Source organism: Bubalus bubalis, chromosome 22 (assembly GCF_019923935.1).
Source record: "Bubalus bubalis isolate 160015118507 breed Murrah chromosome 22, NDDB_SH_1, whole genome shotgun sequence".
Classification (NCBI taxonomy): Eukaryota; Metazoa; Chordata; class Mammalia; order Artiodactyla; family Bovidae; genus Bubalus; species Bubalus bubalis.
In genome coordinates this window covers 22,342,708-22,351,625 of record NC_059178.1, presented here as the reverse complement: position 1 = coordinate 22,351,625, position 8,918 = coordinate 22,342,708, and the positions used below count along the sequence as shown (strand labels likewise).

At 44.2% G+C, this 8,918-nt stretch overlaps 1 non-coding gene across 1 annotated transcript; it reads left to right on the top strand.

The window, feature by feature from the left end:
• Positions 1-5,765: 5,765 nt before the first annotated feature.
• On the top strand, positions 5,766-5,837 carry TRNAG-GCC. Its single transcript has one exon. It is a non-coding gene; the product is annotated as a tRNA-Gly (tRNA).
• Positions 5,838-8,918: the final 3,081 nt, after the last annotated feature.

Sequence of the window (8,918 nt, the reverse complement as noted above, 5' to 3'; positions counted from 1 at the left end):
GGAAACTCCATGGACAGAGGAGCCTGACAGGCTACAGTCCATGGAGTCACCAAGAGTTGGACAGGACTTAGCCCTTGAGCATTGAAAAAAAAAGAAACAGCTTGGTAGCTTCCCCTCCGTGCCTCAGTATACAGCAGTGGACTTTCTCAGATTGATCCCCACCACTTGCCCACTGTGGAAGACTGGGAAACCAGAGCCCCCAAAGGGTCACCATGAAAACCTTTTTGTTTTCATATTACACAGAAAAGAAAACAGCATCTTACTGTAGATAAGGCCCAATCTCTGTTTTGGAGAGCAGATTTGGTCAATAAACCGAGATACTCAACATATTTCTCCATGGATTCTAGAGTTTTCTGCTGGCCACCTTTCCAGCTCTGATTTCAACCAGGGAGAAAGGAGAAATAATTTCAACTTTTCAGTTTTGTTTATTCAACCAGGCTCAGCAAAGGGATTAGTAGGCAACTTGATATTTACATTTTAACTGCTCATTGTGTTAACAATAACCCCATTGTTTTCCAGAACTACTGCAACTGCTTGGCTTCTAATCCATGCTTTCCCTCCCAGACTGTGTTCTCTCCCTATCTACGGAGACATCACACTGATTCCTCTCAAGATTCGGCTGCCTCAGACTCACGGAGGACAAACCAAAAGTGTCCTCTTAGGAGGCCTTTAGAAATATTTTGATGATCTTACCGTGGTTTCCTCTGATCAAAAGACTGAGGAGATGGGGTTGGGGAAAGGGAAGTAAATATGACTCAAACATCAACCAGAACAGTTGTGCAGGTGAGAGGAGGCAGCCGTGCTGGGGAGGGGCCACGGGAGGGATGAGCGTTCCTTCCATCAGCCCAGGAATGTGGCCACCAGAATACCCCCACTCCCTCACCTGGCTGGGTAACTGAGATGCCCCTAACCCCCCAGATGGTCCCCAAGAGACTCAGCAACAAGCAGTGCCGTGTTTTTCCACAGGCAATGAGAAAGACTGACAAGGAGAAGCCACTTAAATACACAGCATTCCTGCGGGGCCCTGGCACTTCCTGGCCAGCCTCCTGGGCAGCAGCTGCTCAGCCACCTGACAGCTGAGGGCTTAACCAGACGCCCTTGCTTCCGCAGCATCCAGAGGTGACAAGGAGAGCAGTTCCCAAGGGCTCAGCGCCAACATAGGAACAACAGAGAAGAAGAGGAGAGCCGCAGTCCATGGACAGCTAAGGCCACCGTGGAGCTCCTGACAGTCTTTGGATGCTGGTTCTTCTTCTTTTTTTTTTCTTTTAAAAAAATATTTATTTATTGGACTTCCTGGGTAGTGCAGTGGTAAAGAATCTGCCTGCCAATGCAGGGGACATAGTTTCGATCTCTGGGTCAGGAAGATCCCCTGGAGTAGGAAATGGCAACCTACTCCAGTATTCCTGCCTGGAAAATTCCATGGACAGAGGAGCCAAGGGGGCTACAGTCCATGGCTGACATGACTGAGTACACATGCCATGCCACAAATTTATTTATTATATTTGCAGCACACCAGATCTTCGCTGTGTCATGCAGGATCTTTCCTTGTGGCTCATTCTCTAGCTGTGGTGTGCACAAATACATACCTATTGAGTCTGTGATGCTATCTATCTTATCCTCTATCACCCCCTTCTCCTTTTGCCCTCAGTCTTTCCCAGCATCAGAGGGGGCTTTTCCAATGAGTCAGCTCTTTGTATCAGGCGGCCAAAGTATTGCAGTTTCAGCATCAGTCCTTCCAATGAATAATCAGGGTTGATTTCCTTTAGGATTGACTAGTTTAATCTCCTTGCAGTTCAAGGGACTCTCAGGAGTCTTTTCCAGCACCACAATTCGAAAGCATTAATTCTTTGGTGCTCAGCCTTCCTTATGGATCAACTCGCACATTCATACATCGTTACTGCAAAAACCATAGCTTTGTCTATATGAACCTTTGTTGGCAAGGTGATGTCTCTGCTTTAAAATGTGTTGCCTAGGTTTGTCACAGCTTTCCATAGTCTCTCCATACTTCATACTTCACCTTAAAATTCCCACTGCGGTAAGTACACACAACAGGTGATGTAGCCATGTTGACTTTCCTCAGGGGAGTTGATTCCCACTGGCCTGTTCTCTCCATACAGTGCCCCCCTCACATCCTTCAAGATGAGAGAACGGCTTCTCTCATCTGAGATTTTCCCGTCTGAGGTTCTGGTATCTGCTCCTCTCCCCTGAAAAAAAGACAAGATGATCAAACCAGACAAACTAAATCTCATGGCCATTGATTTTTGTTGAACTCACTTTAATCTTGGTCTTACTAAATCATCTATTTTCAAAAGATTTTACCATTTTTATGTCAAAAGATTTAGTGACTCGAGTAATCATTTGGGTCCAGGTGATTTCTTCTACAGTAAAGATGAAAACACATTCAGTATAATGAATCAAAATGATCTTAATACCCTTTCCCTTGGCAGTTACAGGGCCCTGATCATGATCTATGTGCTTTCCATGTAGGTAAACCAGAAAGCATTAGGATCATGGCTGGTAGCAATGTATTTTAAGTGCTTATCCTCAAGTGATTTTTCACAAGAAATATTCAATTAGATTGCCAAAGGAAATGAGAAACCAGGTTTCTTACTCAAAATTGAAGGCATTGCACAATGGTTTACTTAACATTTTTCAAGACACAATCTACATATCTTTTTAATTAGGGAATATGGGAATTAACCAGGGCTTCCCTGGTGCCTCAAAAGGTAAAGAATCTGTCTGCTTTGCAGGAGCCCCACGTTTGCTCCCTGGGTCAGGAAGATCCCCTGGAGGAGGAAATTGCAACCCACTCCAGTATTCTTGCCTGGAGAATTCCATTATCAGAGGAGCTTGGTGGTCTACAGTCCATGGGATCGCAAAGAGTTGGACACAACTAAGCGACCGACGCAACAAATGCTAATCCCCCAAGAAGAAAGGGGCACGGCACAGAAGGAACCGGTGTGGATGTCTGTTTCAATCGGATTGCACGGTTTCCAAGGTGGCAGTGTGTTAGTGGCAGGCTTCCTATCCTTCCACACATTGCTCCTCTGCACAGCGCCGACTGCCTCCCAGGTTTCCCAGCTTCCTACAGAACTGACTTCTTGAACAATCGCCTCCTCTCCTTGTCCTTTCCTTCAGCCCCACTCTGTTCTCACCTTCCCATGCCACCCAGCTCTACTCAGGAGCTCGCAACAGAAGATCCTAATCTTACAATCAACATTGAGCATAACTCAGGCTAAGACAGTGACTTCATTCCTTAGACTTTTGAAATAGCTATTGTCTCAGTTTTGGTCCCTCCAAAAGCCAACACCCTGCCCTCCCCACACTAAAGATCACAATTAGATTGCACGTGGGAAGTGATTCCAGGAGACATCAGCAGAGAAGTGGAGAATTAAGACAGAAAATGAAAAGAAGCAAGTGAAGTTTCATCAACAAACAAATTACCATTGCAAAAATATAAGTGATGACTGTTTGATGTGGGTCCCAGATTAAACCCAAAGAAGGAGTTACATCTGAGGGGTGAGGGAGCTAAGATATTTATACACCAGCTCCCACCAGCCATGCAGCCATTTTAAAAATTAATTTATTTATTTATTTTTGGTCATGCTGGGTCTTCATTCCTGTGTGGGCTTTTCTATAGTTGCGGCATGTGAGAGCTGCTGCTGCTGCTGCTAAGTCACTTCAGTCGTGTCCTACTCTGTGCGACCCCATAGACAGCAGCTCACCAGGCTCCCCCGTCCCTGGGATTCTCCAGGCAAGAACACTGGAGTGGGTACGTGAGGGCTGTTCTCCAGTTACGGTGCAAGGGCCTCTCACTGCAGTTCCTTCTCTTGTTGCGGAGCACATGGGCTCTAGAGCACAGGCTCAATAGTTGTGACGCATGGATTTAGTTGCTGCACGGCATGTGCGATCTTCCTGGATCAGGGATTGAAGCTGTTGGCAGGTGGATTCTTTACCACTAAGCCACCAAAAGAAGCCCAGTCATCGATTATTAATTCCCAACATATCTAGCCTTTCATGTGAAGCTGGAAAAGTGGGTTCCTTTAGTTATAGAGAGAGTCCCTTGGACTGCAAGGAGATCAAACCAGTCCATCCTAAAGGAAATCAGTCCTGAATATTTATTGGAAGGACTGATGCTGAAGCTGAGGCTCTAATACTTTGGCAACCTGGTGTGGAGAATTGACTCACTGGAAAACTTCCTGCTACTAGAAAAGATTAAAGGCGGGAGAAGGGGATGACAGAGGATAAGATGGTTGGATGGCATCACTGACTCAATGGACATGACTTTGAGCAAGCTCTGAGAATTGGTGATGGACAGGGAAGCCTGGCATGCTGCAGTCCATGGGGTGGCAAAGAGTCGGACACGACTGAGCAACTGAACTGAACTGAACTTAGGCAAGGAAATCCAGGTGCTTGAAGCTGGGAGTCCAGCAAATGTTTACTGAGATTGTAAGGTCAAGGACACATGGGCAGAGCATGGCAGGGTCTGCTCCAAACACTGCGGTACTTACTTGCATGAGTGGATTCCTCCGGAGGCGCTTCTTACACCAGCCAGTGATGGCAAATATACTTCATTTAGAGCGTCAGCTCCAATCAGCAAATAGAGGTTTTGTTGAGAAAGATTCTGCAGTTATGTTAAAGGTCAGCAGGAGAGAGAGAGGCTGTGGTTGACCAGAGACCTCTCTTGGGAAAGAGTTGTATAAAGTCTGGTGATGTCTTTCCTCATGATTGTGGTTCTGAATCATGGAATTACTCCTGAAACCGAGGGGCAGGGGCACAGCCAAGTCCACAGGGTCCACAGGAAAATGCCAGGGGAGGTATAGACGGGTGATCAAGACTGTTGCAAGAACCCTCTCATATCCAAGTCCCATGGTCCCTGTATACCCCAAATACATCAATATATTTGTGTGTGTGTGTGTGTGTGTATGTATATATATATATATATATATATATATATATATATAATTATTTTCCTTTTTTTTCATTTTAGGAGGACTGATTGAAATTGAAAGGAATTGGGTATCAGCAGAGGAGGAATGACAGGCTTTCCTGGTGGCTCAGCAGTAAAGATTCTGTTTGCAATGTAGGAGATATAAGAGACACATGTTTGATCCCTGGGTTGGAAAGATCCCCTGGAGAAGGAAATGGCAACCCACTTCAGTATTTTTGCCCTGGAGAATCCCATGGACAGAGGAGCCTAGTGGGCTACAGTCCATGGGGTCACAAAGAGTCAGACATGACTGAAGCAACTTAGCATGCATGCAGAGGGGGAATGAGGGTCACACCAGTTACCCCTGAATCTCAGTGCCTCTCACATCAAGCCACCTAAGAGACCTCACCCATGCTCCCCGGGGCAGAGTCTGCACCCACAGGTACCAGGTGGTTCCCACTCTGCCTGTGTGAGAGTGGGGGTGGGGGCGGGCAGGGAGGAAAGCCCAGCCATCTCTGGGCCACTTTACTTTACACAAAGCAAATTTCTGAAGAAATTGAGTATAAATATTTTTAATTTGGATCATATTTTCAATTGACTTTTAATTTCAACAAAGAGAAAGAAATTAGTTCCCAGACCACAAAAGAAGGCAGTAAACCATTCACAATACTGTATTTACACAAAAAGTATGATGAACTATTTTAACACAACCAATTAAGTGAAATAATGGGATAAAGTAGAGCAGAGACCACCATAAACTAAATAAAAAGGAAAAAGATTCATTTAATTGAAGCAGCTCTCAGGATTTGCATGTACATATTTTTATTTTTGGGCTTTCCTGGTGGCTCAGTGGTAAAGAGTCTGCCTGCCATGCAGGAGACCCAGGTTCGATCCCTGGATTGGGAAGATCCCCTGGGAGGAAATGGCAACCCACACTAATATTCGTGCCTGGAGAATGCCGTGGACAGAGGAGCCTGGCAGGCTACAGTGCACTGGGTTGCAAAGAGTCGGACATGACTGAAATGACTTAGCACGCAGGTATCCTACAGATTGCTTCATATCCCAAGGGTATGTGTAGCTAAATTTGAGACTCACGCACCAAAGAAACCAAGACAGGACAAGAGGCGGTGAACTCAGCCCAGGGATGTCAACCATCAGAGAAGTCAGCCCTTCTCTAAAGCAGTCCACTCAAACGTGCAAATTTACTATCATGGGTGTAAATTTAAAGGGACATCCTTTCAATAAGGATATGGCACCTGCAATGACATTGGCCTTGATGGTCAGGTCTTGTCCCATCCCTGCTGAGTGATAGTGATGGCAGAGGGAGACAGCAGAGAGCAGGGTGAGAACACAATGGGGAATACCATCTGATGTACAGAATCACTTAACAAAGTATTCATCTCTCTCTTTTAACCTCTGCAGGACTTAAAACAAAGACTGAGCAACGTATAAGTGAGGACAAAGAGTGATTAATTGTAAAGTTAGAGTTCTGCCTTTTCCCAGCAATGATCTCATACCTTGGACAGTTGCCTGATTGGCTTCCATCCCTTTTTTCTATTTTTCATTTTTTTTCTCCTTAATCTGCCCTTTCTCTGTGAGGAGTTCATGCCGTGGCTAGCCAAGCGAGAAGAAAGGAGGTGGAGGTAGAGAAGGTTATGTCCCTCGAGAAGGATCCACGGATCTAACCTTCTTTAGCCTTTAAAAACTGCACCTGGATTTGCAAACCTTTCCAAGTTTGTGAAGTTTTCCGTTGACAGTCGTAACTTCAGATGTCATTCGGTAAACACACGCTAGTAGCAAATGTTAACAACTTAATGGAAACCTAGAGGCTGTGACTTTAACTAACTAAATAGAAAGCTAGGGGAAGGTGGAGACAGGATTCCTTGAGGGTCAGCAGTGACATGATAAACCTGTGAAAAGGCTCACTTCCATCTAAGAATTATCCAAGGGAGAGCTATAGTTTGGGCAAGTAGATATAAAGATTTGAAAAAAATAGATTAAGTTGAAATTCTTTACTTAAAATGGAATAAATCGCACTTGACATTTGGAAACGGCTGTTTCGGCAAAGATAAAGGCGCTGAGGTTTCCAAAAGTAAGGGTGAGATAAAATGTGGAGGGTTCTTGAGATTTTTGAAGTGCAATTTAGAAACTTGGAGCAAAAACTCAGTTTCTTGGAAGATGCTTGGTGAAGAAAATATTTCTCTTGGCATGATGTACTTCATTTTTCTTAGGGAAAAGCTAGAAGAAAAGAAAAGGCTGAGGAGTTTGCATAAATGGGGCAGAGGCTGAAATTAAAAAAAATAATAAACAGTCCAAACTCATTCCTTTTTAGCTTCAACAAAATGGGAAGGAGCAAGCAAAGAAAAAAGAAAAATAATCTGATCATAAATTATTTTAAAGCAAAAACCCTATGAATTCTAAACAAAGGGATTCTGCAAGGGTTTAATATCATAAATTAATCTCCTTCCCAATAGAATGGGCTTGACACTGAGCGAAAAATCTGAACCACAGAACAGAAGACGCCTGCCTATGTGAAAATGCAAACACCCCAGTCTTCCTATATAGAAACAAAGAAACTGCAAAGTGTATACAAGATCATGGCTGGCTGTTTCCCATTCATGTTTTCCACGTCTACAGAAGTGGGAACCTGTTTGTCGGCTTTCAGCCCTAGCACGTCTCTAGAATAAAACTGAAAGCCTAACACTGGAAGTTCATCACGGGAACTCTGTCAGAACTTCCACCACAGTGGTTGGAACCAGCAATTCCGGTCATGCTCACAGAGTTTCAGGATATAGTCTGGTTTTTAAAGTCTTTTTATTTGACTTGAGACTGAGTGTTCATTTCTTCCTCATTAAATTGAAAAATGAAATGGTACCATATCACAGGATTATAGATATTACAGGGTGTTAAATTTTCTCAGACAAATCTCTCTCTCTCTTCAGTTTAAACTTGAATCCCAACATACTTATTATTTTAATTTGGGGAGTCTCCAACTCTGGTGATTTTCTGAGCTCTGTTTCAACCACCGCACCCTTCTGAAGAGCTGGGAACAGCTATATCTGACCACAACATCCATCTAGACTGAAGCACGCATCAAAAATACGCTTTGATGTTCATAAACACACGGCCATCAAATGAAACATCGCATGGCAGTGAACCTGCTGTCTGTCTTTGCAGACAGATATATAAAACTTTAATTATTGAGAGGCTGAAGAATAAGAAACTGCAAATAACTGAACATTTTTCTGTGTATAGAGCAGAAAGCCAAGGGCAAGAAAATACAAGAATTCTGAGAATTTAGTTAAAAGACCATTTCCAGTTCATGCTTCAAGCTTTGTACACATTCAGGTCTTCTTACTTCCTATTTAAGGGCTTCCCTGATAGTTCAGTTGGTAAAGAATCCACCTGCAGTGCAGGAGACCCCAGTTCAATTCCTGGGTCAGGAATATCCACTGGAGAAGGGATAGGTTACCTATTCCAGTGTCCTTGGGCTTCCCTTGTGGCTCAGCTGGTAAAGAATCTGCCTGCAATGTGGAAGACCTGGGTTCAGTCCCTAGGTTGGGAAGATCCTCTGGAGAAGGGAGAGGCTACCCACTCCAGTATTCTGGCCTGGAGAATTTCACAGACTACAGTTCAGTTGCTCAGTCATGTCCAACTCTTTGCGACCCCGTGGACTGCAGGATGCCAGGCCTCCCTGTCCATCATCAACTACAGTCCAAGGGGTCACAAAGAGTCAGACACAGCTTTCTATTTAAAGCTGAGTTTTAAGCATTGCTCACCTCTATTTATCCACAGATATCAGGCCCAAATCCTCTCTCAATTAATACTCTCAAATATCTCTGTGAACTCAGTACCATCATCACAGGTTCAATCTCCAGTTTGATGCCAGGGGCAATGTAACTTCTCGGGTGACTTGCTCTGTGAGCAGCCAGTAAAAGAGGAATGGGCTACATCAAGGCTTTTCATTTTTGAAAAGGATTTTTCTTTT